Below are 14,642 nucleotides of genomic sequence, written 5' to 3'. Positions count from 1 at the left end.
CACCAGCTTTCAGCTCCACCAGGAAATCTCAGAATGCTGATGTCTGAGAGTTGGCTTGCATTCCCAGCATTCAGCTGGATTCTTAGGGTTTTCTTTAACAAAGAAGGTTTTAAAGGAAATAAAAAGCACAAATACCTTGTTTAAATTACCTGATGTTTCCTTTGCCAAAGATAGAAAAGATGCAAGAGTTTGAGAAAGTATGGGACACAAACATTCCACTACCAAGTTTCAAGAAGATGAGAACACTTTCTGAGTGGTTTTTAGTTGTCTGCTATAACAAATGATCAGTTTCTGCACTGCATTTGAGAAAATACATGGCACTACCTTCCTTTCCCAGCTGGTGCTTTGAGTTACTTGTAGGATGGTGTATTACGAGGATAAGAATGGGCTCCTGTGCCCAGTGGCAGGCCTCCTGTGTTAGCCTTCCTCCTGACCCAAGGTCCCTGTGCTCCTGTAGGAGAGGCCAGTGCTATGGGATGACCACTGCAGCCCACCTCTGGGTGTGAAACTGGTCCCCGCCAGCAGCTCAGGCTTTCTGTGTTAGTGTGCAAAGGCAACACTGAGGGACCCCACTCCGAGTAGTTAGGACAAGAGGAACCTTCTCACAGCTCCAAGTCACAAATCTTCAAAAGGTCGCCAGCACAGTGCTTCCTCAGAAGGTTGCCAGGAAGGTCTGTTCCAGGTGACTTGCCTACTTCTGCTATCCTTGGCTTGTGGCAATTTAAGTCAAGTCTTCACACAGATCTCTCTGTGAGCATGTCTGTGTCTAAGATGCTCATTTAAATAAAAGAAATTTAAAAGTTTAATTTTAAGTGAGTATATAAAATATGAGCATCATAATGGCATCTTTGTTAAGTAGATGTTATTATATTTTGTTTGTATTCATTTTCCTCCCCACTTCTACTCCCATCCCTTAAAGAGTCACCATTTGCCAGTTCTTTATCTTCCCCCAAAGGGGTCTTCATTCTGCTGCCATCACATGTAGTTGCTCTGTTTGTCTGTCTGTCTCTGTCTCTGCCTCTCTTCTCTTTCTCTCTTCTCTACCTTCCTTAAGATAGATTGTAAGTGTTATAGTTTGGATGGAAAGGTATCTTGCGGTCAGAAGTCAAGGAATACCACAAAGCCACACCTCACAACAAACCTCACACAAAAGATTTATTGGGAGGGAAAAAATCAGAATGGTGGCTGCCTCTGTAGCAGGGAACTGAACAGAAGGCACTGTTTATATAGTTTGTGTGTGTGTGTGTGTGTGTGTGTGTGTGTGTGTGTGTGTGTGTGTGTGTGTGGTGATCAGGGAGTGGAGCTTTCCAGGGTTAGTACTGGTAGGATTTCAAGTCCAGAGCTTAGGCCTTTTACTCTGTAGGGAGGGTGCTGGGTCCAGCCATTAAGACAGTTAGAATGTTCTGTGGGTGGAACCTAGAAGTTGGAGTTCCTCAGGGGAGGGCCCTGGACCCTCGAGTGCTTCTAGGAACTTACATAGATCCTCTCCTTTTCTCTTGTGGTTACTTTTCTAATTTCATGACCTACACACACACACACACACACACACACACACTGATTTTCTATATCTACCTTACTTTGCTTAAAATAAAGTGCTCTACTTGCATCCATTTTCCTGAAAATGTCATGATTTCATTTTTCTTTATGGCTGAATAAATCATAAACACCATATTCTCTTCACCCATTCCCATACTGATAGATATCTAGGCTCTTTTCAGTTCTCACCTATCACAAACAGTACATGGGTGCTGTGTGAATTCTCTCTGTGATGAGTCAGTAGAGTTTTCATATGGATGTGCCAGAGTTACAGCACAGTTGGGTTGTGTGGTAGTTCTGATTTCAGTTTTCTGAGGCGCCTGCACACTCACCAAATGATTGTTCTGGCCAAGGCTCTTTTCCTCCACATCTTTGCAGCATTTGCTGCTATTTATTGATAGCAGCCATTGTGACTTTTGTCACATATTACCTTAGTGCCTAAGGTTTTTGCACATCTTGTATTTCTTCTTCTGACATCTATTATGTTCATTAGCCAGTTTTTTGTCTGGATGATCTGTTGATTTTTTTGTGGTGTTTAATTTTTGCAGTTATTTATTATTTCCAGGACCCCTATGGTGTACACTTAGCAGATGCTCCCATCCTATAGCTCTCTTTCCACTATGGTGGCTACTTCCTTTGCCGTGCAGAAACCCTTTTGTTTTGTGTAATCCAATTATCATTTCTCAGGATTATTTTCTGGGCTATTTTTTTTAGAGTTCTTGTCAATGCCTATATCTTAAAGTGTTCTTATATTTTTACCTAGAAAGTTCAGAATTTTATGTTCTAAGGGAAGCTTTCTGATAGTCAGATGGAGTTCTTTTTTTTTTTGAGTTCTTTTAAACACTGCCTGGCCATTAGTTTCAGCCTCTTATTGGTTAATTCTCACATCTTGCTTTAACCCATATTTAGTAATCTGTGTAGCACCATGATGTGGTCACTTATCAGGAAAGATCTTAACCTGCATCTGTCTTGGAGAGGAGAAGCATGGCGACTGCCTATGGTGACTGCCTGAAGTGTCTGCCTTCTCTCTCCCAGAATTCTGTTCTGTCTACTCCGTCTACCTAATTTTCTGTCCTATTAAAGGGCCAAGGCAGTTTCTTTATTAACCAATGAAAGTAACACATAGACAGATGACTCTCCTCCATCATTTCCCCTTTTTCTGTTTAAACAAAAAAGGAAGGCTTTAACTTTAACACAGTAAAATTACATATAACAAAACAGTTAACAAGCAAGAATTACTGTTATAATATTTAGATCTATTTTATCTTTTATCATAACTAAAGAAAGCTATAACTATCTATTTATTCTTCAATTCCATCAAAGACTCCAGAAGGATATAATACTACCTAAGTAAACAAGAAATATGCAACTTTCAAACTCTAGAAATGACAGAGACAACTCGCTGCCTGGACAGTCACCCAAAGTTCCTCTGTATCATTGGGGCATCCATCTTTGGCCTTCAGGCTCATAGTATCCAACAGACATTTCCATGAAGCAGGAAATTTCAAAGATAGTTCAGTCATTTTCTGCTGTGTCCTGCAGAATGTCTTGCAGACTCTTTCATGAATCAGGATCTTCGAAAGACCATCTCACCTTTAGGTAAGTTCAGCAGTCCTCTTTCTGCGGGTTCTTTGGGTCCAGTTTATGCCAACAGTCCAGGCAAGAGCAGTTTCTTGCCCAAATGGCTATCAAACACCATAAGGAGCTTCTTCAATGCCCATCTTCCTCTTGAAGTAGATTGATGCTGCCAGGAGCAGACGTGTCTCATTGTCATGAAAAGCCCTAAGTTATTAAAACATTAAATGCCATATTCTGCAGTCTTTGAAAGATATGAAGAATACCTATCTAACTGAAATATATCTATGCACATCTAGAAAGTCTAACTAACATGACTACAAGCTTGACTATTATCGATGGTTACCCATTAACAACCTATATTTCCTAATTAAACATTACATTTTTAAATGAACTACACAACCACAATACCTTAATCATCATTAGAAATACATATACATATAACAAAATTGACCTTAAAATCCATACCAATGCAAATTATTCATATCTATAATAGTAAAAAATTAGCATCTGAGCTTGAGGAATTCTGCTGAAGAGAGGAAAGAAGGATTGTAGGAGCCAAAGGGATCGGGGCATCACAAGAAAACCCATAGAATCAACTAGCATGTCTCATAGGATCTCACAGAGACTAATTCTACCACTAGGGAGCCTGTATGTGACCAGCTTAGGCCTGTTGTATGGAGAGGGGCCCCTTCTTCCATCCCACTCACCCTGCTAGCTTATACCCGAAATAATCACACAGATACTGTATTCATTTAAACACTGCCTGGCCTATTAGTTCTAGCCTCTTATTGACTAACTCTCACATCTTGATTCAACCCATTTCTAATAATCTGTATGTCACCATGAGGTCGTGGCTTACCAGGAAATATTCAGCATGTCTGACCTGGCAACTCCAAGGCTGCTCTCCATCTCCCTTCTTTCCAGCATTCAGTTCTGTCTACTCTGCCTACCTAAGTGCTGCCCTATCAAAAGGCCAAGGCAGTTTCTTTATCCAACCAATGAAAGCAATACATAGACAGAAGAACCTCCTACATCATAGGCCCTCTGTACATATGTGACAGTTGCATGTAGCTTGATCCTCTTGTGGGCCTCCTAACAGTGGGAGCAGGGGCTGTCTTCAAACATTTTGGCTACCACTTGGGACTCCATTCCTCATATTTGGTTGCTTTACACATCTTTAATGCAAGAGGCAGTGCTTAGTTTCATGACAACTGGATGTGCCCTGCTTTGTTGACACCCATGGGAGGCTTGCCCTTCTGTACAGGAACAAAGGAGGAGTGGATTGAATGGGGAGAGGGATGGGAGGAGATGGGGGAAGGAAAAATGAGGCCAGGATATAAAATAAATAAATTTTAGAAAAGAACAATCTGTGACCTGTTGAGATGACTCAGCAGGTAAAGGTGTACACAGCCATGCCTGGTCACACAAATCTGGTTCCAGAACCCACGCAGTAGAAGGAGAGGCCTGACTCCTCAAGCTGACCTCTGACCTCTATATGTGCACGTGGCACACTTGCCCACATACACAAACACACACTAAATAAAAGCGCAATATTTTTTAAAAGTTAGCATCTTTGACTTTGCGTACCTTTTGGTATACATATTTTTTGAGATTGTTTCCTGAGGAAATAATGTACACACAACAAACAAGTTAATAGATAAGTAAATTAATTAATGTAAAATTTTTTAAATAAAGAAGACTATCCGAAGTTTATTTACTTATCATGGGAGCTTAGAATTCACTATCTGAGGTCACCTACTCTAATATTCTCTTCTACTAGTGTTCTAGGTATCAGACTTCAAGCCCAGTAAGCAAATGTCCACAGTGGAATTCTGGGCCATGGTGACTGAACAGGCTAGAGTCCTGAGGGGTGGGAAGCATGGATAGGCTCTGAGATCTCCCACATCACAGTTACAAGTTAAGACTCCTGCAGGAAGGGGTCCATGCCTCATTTCAAATGTTCTGAGCAATGCCGTGAAGGTGACAGGTGGGGACACCGCCCCATTGACTGAAACACCAGAATCTTTTGAGGTTGATGTGGTGACACATTCATGGATTCTGAAACATGCTGTCCTTGAAGAGATCATCATCCCACTCTTAGTGTACTCCTGCCCTCAAGCATTTTGGAACAGGCCATTCCTGAGCCCTCGCTTGGGTCTCTAATATCTTACCCCATAGTTTTAAAAGGTAATACTTACTTAGTATATAAACTTTGAAAGGTTAACTGTGGTCATATTCTTCTGTGATCCCATCCCTTGGGAGGTAGAGACAGGAGGAGTTCAAGTTCGAGGTAATCTGTATAAGAAGATCCTTTGCTTGTGAGCAGGTGTAGCAGGCAAAGGTGCATGGTGTACAAACTTAGTAGCTTGACCTCCATCCCTTGAACCCACACTAAGGTGGATGGAGAGAACCATCCCACATCGTTGTTCGCACTGGTGCCATGACTTGCACTACACACAGAAGACATTTTTAAAACTTAGAGAAAAAGATCCTGTCTGAAAAACAAAACCTTCCCCTCAAAAAATTTCCAGAAAATCTTTGTGTGCCTTCCTAGACCTGGGGGAGCAGGGAGGACCTTAGACTTCCCATAAGGTAGGGAACCCTGACTGCTTCTTGGACTGGAAAGGGAGGGGAAGGGGAAGGGGGAGGGGAGGGAAGTGGGAGGAGGTGGAAATTTTCAATAAAAAATAAAGTAAAAAAATTCTTTCTGTGTTTTTTTCCTATTGTGACCCTCTTACCCAGTGGTGGCTTCTACTCAGTCCCTTGACTGTTCTTTTTTCTTTATGTGTCTGTGTAGACACTGGAGACCTTTAGAGTACATAGCTGCTAAGTTTAGGGTAAGCTTTCATATCCTGTTTGATGCAGTTGAAGTCTTCCACAAAGCAGACAGAGCTATCTCTAGGCCATCAATACTCATGCATGTCCTTTGTGATGGCCTCATAATACCACATGGGATGTCTATGTTTTTATTAACTGTTTCTTTCTTTTACAATTGGGGGGAACAAAATATTTGAAAACATTTGATGATTACCTTTGGCTAATGTTCTAAAAGCATAATGACTGTGGTGATGGTCATGGAATATTGATAAATGTGCTAATTTATGACTGTTGTCTCTAGCTATATTCTGGTGGCTGTGCTTACATTACAGCTGCCTGCCATGTATGCAGACAATTCTTCATGAGGAGAGAGGTCAACAACCATTGCTATGCTATAGAGGAAACAGAGAGCTAATTTCCCCATTGCAGGGAACCGTGGAGTTGACTTGGCCTAGCTGCTTTGAGAGGTTCATCATAGGTTTTTCATTCTATAGTTCACACTCCTGGGGCACAGTGTGCCTTCCAGGTCCTGAGAGACTGATGCACTCCCTCAGGTTGTGAAGCATTCTATCCACTTTGTGTTTATCTGTATGATCCCTTAGTAGTCAAGGAAACATGGAAACTTGATAGGACAATTAGTCTTAGACATTAATCTTGTCTACTCTATATAATTTGTAAACTGCACTGTATCCTGGCAACCACAACTGCATTTGCCACTATATTTTGCTTATGATAATAGGATGAAATGTCTGATTGTTTTCAATAAAGTTGTCACAGCCTCAGTTGTTCTGTGGCCGTCCAGCCTTCCTCGAGGCCACATCAGGTGACCTTGGCCTGGTAAGTAGGTGTGGCCACTTACACACCACTGTTCTACCTCATGAACTCTACAGTAGCTACACACCCCTTCTATTAAAATATTTTGGACTTTTAGAGGAAGAGTAGCTCTTAATTCCCTTCCCTGTTGCTTGGCTGTTCATACTGTTCAGGAGTCCCTGCCTAAGGAATGCTGACCCCACAGCGGATTGGTTTCCCCCTTAGCTGCTGTAATTGAGAGTCCGTTCCCTCCACCTCCTAACAAGTCTATAGATCAAGCTGACCTAAACAATTCCTCACTAAAACCTGGGTAGTTAAAATTGTTCAAATTGACAATTAAAACCAGCCATTATGAGCACAAGGCCAGGAACTCATAGAGAAAAAAGCATGTCCAGAAACCAACTGTCCATTTTCTTTTTACTTTAATAAGTCCCAGCCGTAACAAGAAGCAGAAATATAATGAACTAGCCTGATTGACAGTGCCTTAAGCTTCTCTCCATGACCACAGAATATAAATGGTGGAAGGTAAGTCTGATTTCATGAATTGGGAAACTGGGCAGTATGGATGGAAACAATGGCTAAACCATTTCTTTACTATGGCTGTTGTAGGCCTGTGAGATGTGCCCACAATTGGGTTATTAAATGAAGCATCCCAAGAGCTGAGACATGCCTACTCCTTCATTCTGGGAATAGCCTCAATTCCCTGCACCTTTAAAAAGAAACATGTAATTCTGGCTACAAAAAAAACTGGTTTTCATAACACAGAAGTTTTTTAATTACATTTTTAAAGTATAATTACATTGTTTCATCCTCTCCTTCATCTAAGCCTCCTCTCTCCCTCCTCTCCACTGTCTCTCAAATACAACCTGCTGAGTCCATTTCATGTTTCATGAATCATGTATATGATTTTATATCTGACCAGTTAGGGGCCTCATCCCTAGAGACGACTAGCTAATCCCCCCTCTCAAGAGTCCTTAACCGCTACAGCTCTTCCCCTAGGGGTGGGCTTGTGAGATTTCTCTTCTCATTGTTGGAATGTCAGCTGGTCTTGCCGTTGTTCAGGCCTTGTTTAGGCATCCATATTGTTCAAGGTTATGGCTGCCCTGTCTTATTCAGAATACACGAACTAGAAACTGACTTCCTGGTCCATGACTTTAACATTCTTTTCACCTCCTCTTCTTCAGAGTTTCTTTGGCCTTTTTATGGGGTTAGAATTACAGGTGAACTGCCATACCTACCCAGCGTTCATGTGGGTTTGGGGATCCAAACTCCAGCTCCAGTGCTTGCTCAGCAAGAATTTTAAGGACTGATTCCTCTCCCAGCACCGTGAAGTTCCCTTTTCGCTGCTGTGTGGTACTTGTGTACATACGTGTACTGTTTATGTATCTAGTCTCCTCATGGCGGAGACCGAGCAGGTTCCAGCTTTTCCATAATGAAAACAAAGATGTTATATGCCGCCAAGTATAATGTTTTGTGTAGATCTCTCTGGATTTCTGCAGTTGGGGTAGAAACATTTGGATCCCACTTTTGTGGATCTTGATTGTTTTTGTCTTCAAGAAAGCTGTGTTAGAGTTCCCACAGCTCATCAACTTTGTGGACCCAGACTTAAAGTTCATTAATGGAAAGAGATTTAATTTGTTTGCTTCTAGTTATGAAGAAGTTTTAGCTCCTGTGAGTGGTTTGTTTTGTTACTGGCATGAACTCTTTAGTGTCCATAAAATCTGACCATTATGCTTTTTAAGTTTTGTGCCAGCAAACTGGCACAAAATGAGCCTCATGGTCAAGTTTAACAGAGAATCTGTCAGAAGAGGGCAGCTATTCTGAAGGAGAGCTGGCGGTTTGGACAGGAACTGGCAGAAACCAGAAGCAGTGGTTCTCCCACTCCTGGTGGCCGCAGACCAATGATTTCTCCCAAACCTTCTCTATTTTATATTATTTTAATTAATTTATCTATTTTAGTATTGAAAATTGAACCCAAGGTCTCTCACATGCTGGACAAGTTCTCTGTCAGTGAACTATACCCTTTGCTTGCCTATATATTTTAGAGATTACTCTATTTCTAGGAGTTGACCAGTCTAGGTCCTCTTACCAACCCCTCAGCACCCCCCCCCCATGTAAATTGGCTAATAGCTTACTATAAACATCAGAGACAACTCTGGCTACCTTAAGACAAAATGGGATTACAAAAAGAACTTTTAGTCTCTCTCTGTCTCTTTCTTGTGTGTGTGTGTGTGTGTGTGTGTGTGTGTGTGTATGTCCGTATCCCAGGGATTGAACTCAGGTCATCAGACTTGGTAGCTAGTGCTATCTCACTAGCCCCAAGCTGCATTTATTGAAAGGTACAGGACAGATGGAGAGGGATGAGGAACCAGGTGTGAACAGGAGCCCCAGAAACAGAAAAGATAGCCCACAGTCATCTACAGGACTGGCCTGGTAAAGAGACCTCTGGCTCCAGACATTGTAGCTACACTCAACTCAGACATGGGGCACTGCTGTTGACACTGACTTTGGGGACCTTACTGATCCAGTGACCAGTGTGGTTGTTACACTGTTGAAGCAAGAAGAGAGTGCTTGTTTGAGCATAGGAACGAATAGGTAGAAAGGCAGTACAAACAGACTCTCCCTATACACAAGGCTGTAAAGGGGAGAGGGAAAAGGAACGCGTATACAGGGAAAGGCAGACACAGGATCAGCATGATTTGGGGCAGCCTAGCCCTTCACAGCAATACAGAGAGGCTGTGGTACCCATGAACCCAGGATGGGGAGGGAAACATAGAGGTTTGTTTCAAGTTCCATATATCTGGTCTCTGAAAAAAGATAGGTCAATTGTTGATTATTAAGAAAGGAAACACATGGAGGTCTTGAAAGCAAGAAAGGAATAAGACCAGTAATTAAATGTTAAAGATTTGTATTTTTATTCCTATCTTTTTAAAGTATTCCAAGAGAAAAAATCAAATAAAAAATCCCTTACAATAAGAGTTTGAAGAGATGTCTCAGTGGTTAAGAGCACTTGCTGCTCTTCCAGAGGTCCCGAGTTCAATTTCTATCACCTACATGGCAGCTTACAACTGTCTGTAACTACAATATCTGACACCCTCACACACACATACATGTAGGCAAGACACCAATGCCATATAATAAAAATAAAGACATTTTAAAAATGTTTACAGTGAGTGTGATAGATGCTCTCGGCTGTCTGAAATGTGGTGGAGAAAGAGAGGGTGGAACGGGCGTGTCCAGCTTTTAAAGGTCGTCTAGCACATGTGCACAGGGGCTTATATAGCTGAGTCATGTGGATTTGAGGACCCGGGGTGGCTATGTGAATTGCCTGAATGCTTGATGGCACATAGGTGGCCATGGAACCCGAAAGTGCCAGTGCCTGGGGTGGGTAAGCATTCTGAAGCCAGAATGCTGGCAACTTTGGGTGGTGGAAATGATACGAGCTTTATCCCTGAGAAGGGGCCATCAAGCCCAGTTGATCTAAGCACTGAGTGAGCTCCTACAGACCCTGCAACTCCACAGCTACTAACGTGCCTTTGGAAACAAGAATGGAACGACTGGTCGTTCAAGCTGAAAGTCCACAATGTCATATTGATTTGGGCGACATTAGAGAGACAATCAAACCTTCAAGAGCATAGGGAAACTTAACAAAAGACAAAGCACTGTAGCCAGTGATACAAGAAAAAGAAATGGAGTGAGGAGCAGATGTAGGAAGGAAAACATCCTTCATGGCAGAAGTCACCTCCACAGGGATGCAAATGGCACCGATATTCTTCCACCCCAGAACCTGTGAGCGACTCCTGTGGTGGTTCCTATCCTGGTGTTCTGAAACTTCCCTCTCACTGAATGTCAACCCTGACCTAATGGGACAATGTTGATATTCCCCTGTTAGGAACACCGGCCTGAGGCTCGAAATAAGGCAACTTTCCCCGGAGCAGGTCCCACACTGGCCCTGATAGTGGTACAACTGACTTATAAATAAATACGTTTGATTGGTAATTTTATTTTTAGCACAAAATTGTGCTAGGTCTTAAAATTTCTCTTTGGCCCTTCTCCCAGACATGGTCCATATATCTATCACCTGCTGTGAATGCTAGCAAGAACATGAATTTGTTTAGTTCCATTGAAAACGATGGTTGGCTCCCTCCCTCAGCCTGGTTTCTTCAGACCTGGGACTGTGGAGTCCTATACTTAAGACTATTAGACTGCTGCCCGGACCCCAGACCACAGAAGGGCCTCTAACCTGTGTCCAAGGATGGAATGCTGGTGGTAATGAACTCGAGGTTCTCAGGGGTTATCATATTGGCCCAGGCCCTGGCAGTGGGAAGATGGGTGACTCTAACCAGTATTCTACAATCTCTTTTTTATTTCAGTCCAAAGAAGATTACCATAAAATAAATCTGGATAGGAAATGCTAGTCTTTTTTAATCAATTAATTTTATTGCAAATAACTGATACTTGAGCTAGCAAGACAGCTCAGCGGGTAAAGGTATTTGCTGGTAAGACTGATGACCTGAATTCAATTCCCGGAATCTTCATCCAGAATCCCCGTGGTGGAAAGAGAGAAAAGCTTCACAAGTTGACCTTTGACCTCCACACATACACAAACACACTCGCTCTCTCTCTTTCACTGACATACTAAATATTTAAAAATTGATACATCAAACTTGTACATACTTCTGGGGTGCTGTGCAACACCTGGGCATGTTTCTCTGTGGTATAGTGTTAAAGGAAGGGCGACCTCTCCTTCTTCTAGAAGGTTTGACATTACAGCAAGTAATGCAGAGCCCAGAACCATGACTCAGCACCTTGGCTCAGCTCCCAGTGGGCATTCTTCCCTCAGAACCCCAGCCAATGCCACTTTCAGTGACTCAGCTGTCATGACCTCTTTGGGCAAGTTCCACAGCATGTCTCCTGGCCAGGGCGCTAATCAGAGGTAAAGACCTTATCATCCAAGCCATGGGCCAGGAACTGCCACTTCCTTAGGGAAACCAGGGGTGCCCGGGGCCAGTGCCAGGAGAGGTGTCCTGGGAGGACAGCTTTGAAAGGCATCCCGAGGCTGTGAGTTATCAGAGCAGGCTCACCAGGGCTTCTCTTGTTGATGTAAATAGTTCTGCACTGGCAGCTGATGGAAGAGAGCCAAAGGGTAATGAACACCAGGACAAACAAACAGGCCTCTGGGCTGTGAGCCCAGCTACTGTAAGCCACCATTAGCAACAGACTGGGAGGTGGTGGCAGTGGGTGAAGCTGAACCCACAGCAATGAGTTAATCACTTGTGAGTGAAGGGAAGAAGCTCTTTGGATAATTACAAGCTCATAGGACAAGGAAAGGCCAAGCTGCACAGAACAGGGCATTGGTTTGAGAGGAAAATGGCATGAAGTTTGCTAATTTGCCTGGGTCTATGTTTAAATAATGACTAAGAAATCATTAGTTACATGGTGGATACTTCTTATACACAAAGGCCTGTGCTTGATTGACAAGGTGCTTGGGGCACAAGTTTCTTCCTTCCCCTACAACATTCAGACAACAATCATGTGGCTAAATGGAAGGAGAAGAATGTCTACACATAAATAAAATGTGTCCAAGTGATCAAATCAGTGCCAGGCAGGAAAAGAGATGGATCTGAATGGAAATATTTAGGAAGAAGGATGGAACGAGGATCTGCCTCACGCTGGCGCTGCCGTCCACCATGGGCCATCAGGAAAGGAGGGAGTGGGGATGTGGATTCTTTCATTCTACTGGGATGGTGCCCGTCCCTCAGCAGAAGCAAACCTAAGTCGTCTCAGGACAAAAGCATTCCAACCTCGGACCCTCAGGATTCCCAGGAAGTGAGATAACAAAATGAGTGTCAACCCACAGAACGTGGGAGACACCAGCAAGCCAGCCACCATGAGTGAGGGTCGGCAGAGACAGCGAGCAACACAGATGAGCATCCTCTTCAGATGCCAGAACCATGTGAGTGGTGTTGTAGCAGAAAGGAAAACGCCGAGGGTCTGGAGAGAGGCCCTGTGGCTAAGGCACCTACTGCACCCACATTGGGAGACTCACAACCACAATAACCCCGCTCCAGGGGATCCTTTCTGGCCTCCATGACCACCTGAACTCAAGCGCATACTGCACACAGACACACACGCATATTCACAATTAAAAATAAAGCCGGGTGGTGGTGGCGCACGCCTTTAATCCCAGCACTCGGGAGGCAGAGGCAGGCGGATCTCTGTGAGTTCGAGGTCAGCCTGGTCTACAAGAGCTAGTTCCAGGACAGGCTCTAAAAAAGCTGCAGAGAAACCCTGTCTCGAAAAACCAAAAAAAGAAAAAAGAAAAAAAAAGAAAAGCAAATGTTTAAAAGCTAGAAAGGAAATCACAAAAATAATCAAGGTTATAAAAATGACCAGGCAGAAAGATTCTGGAAAAATGAGAATTTAAAAACAAAAGGACAGGATGGAAATTTTAAAAAATCTACTTAGTAAGTGAGTAAAGCAGCAAATTGGGGTATAGCTGGAAAGATCTTGTGTATTCCTTTATTGTGTGACTGAGGGGAGAGTCAGGCCTCCATCCCTGAACACAAACAACACATTCAGAGAAGCCAGCGGCAGCAGGTGCTTTAGAAGCCCGCTTGAAGAAGCAGCTATGAGCTGAGCTCTATACACAGTTCACATTTTATTATACTTTTAAGTTGTGTGCATTTGGGTGTGTCTGTGTGTTGGCTTGTGTGCATTTGGGTGTATCAGTGTGTTGGTTTATGTGCATCTGGGTGTGCCTGTGTGTTGGTTTATGTGCCTTTGGGTGTGTCTGTGTGTTGGTATGTGTGCACTTGGGTGTGTCTGTGTGTGTTTGTTAGTGTGCATTTGGGTGTGTCTGTGTGTTTGTTAGTGTTCATTTGGGTATGTCTGTGTGTTGGTTTGTGTTCATTTGGGTGTGTCTGTGTGTTGGTTTATGTGCATCTGGGTGTGTCTGTGTGTTGGTTTATGTGCATTTGGGTGTATCTGTGTGTTGGTTAGTGTGCATTTGGATGTATCTGTGTGTTCGTTTGTGTGCATTTGGGTGTATCTGTGTGTTGGTTTGTGTGCATTTGGGTGTATCTATATGTTGGTTTGTGTGCATTTGGGTGTGTCTGTGTGTTGATTAGTGTGCATTTGAGTGTGTCTGTGTGTTGGTTTGTGTGCATTTGGGTGTATCTGTGTGTTGGTTTGTGTGATTTGGGTGTTTCTGCGTGTTGGTTTGGGCACATGAGTGCAGGTGCCTACAGGAACCAGAAGAGGACGTTGGGTTCCCTTAGAACTGGAGTTACAGAGTTGTGAGCCACTTGACGTGTGTACTGGGGACCAAATGGTCCTTGGTAGAGCAGTAAGTGCTGTTAACCACTGAGGCATCCTGCCAACGCCTGTGAATGTAACTTTGGAATTGACTATAAAATGCAACTTGCATGCTGTTCCCTAAAGCTTGCATCCTGACTTTTCTGGGATTCCTTCTTGTCTAAAGTCCTCCCCCTTCTTCAAGTCCCACATCTTGGAGGACTTTCCAGACACTTTCCGTGGGACTTATTTTTGACCCCCCATTCCTGTTTCTGTTTCTGCTCTATTTGTGGAGATGACATTGTACTGTTGTGTCTGTCTCGGGCCCTCAGTCAGGAGCATTGAAGGAAAACAGCAGCTCTGTTCAATCAATGTTCAATAAATTGGATGGCATCCTGTAAGCTTCCATCAAATGATCGTGGAAAAAGGTCTGAATGGTAAACATTTGCAAAAAGATTCCTCTGAAGTTGTTACCAAGTTTGAGTTGCCTTTAAGCACACCGCTGAGGGTGCGATCAATATTGTAGTATTTATGTAAAAATAGTACCTGTTATAAATCAAAACTTTGGCTTTTGTAGGAAGGCTTCTCTCGGATATCATCCT

Source organism: Arvicola amphibius, chromosome 12 (assembly GCF_903992535.2).
Source record: "Arvicola amphibius chromosome 12, mArvAmp1.2, whole genome shotgun sequence".
In the NCBI taxonomy this organism is placed as follows: Eukaryota; Metazoa; Chordata; class Mammalia; order Rodentia; family Cricetidae; genus Arvicola; species Arvicola amphibius.
The sequence above is the reverse complement of the archived record's forward strand: the minus strand, read 5'-3'. Positions refer to the sequence as shown.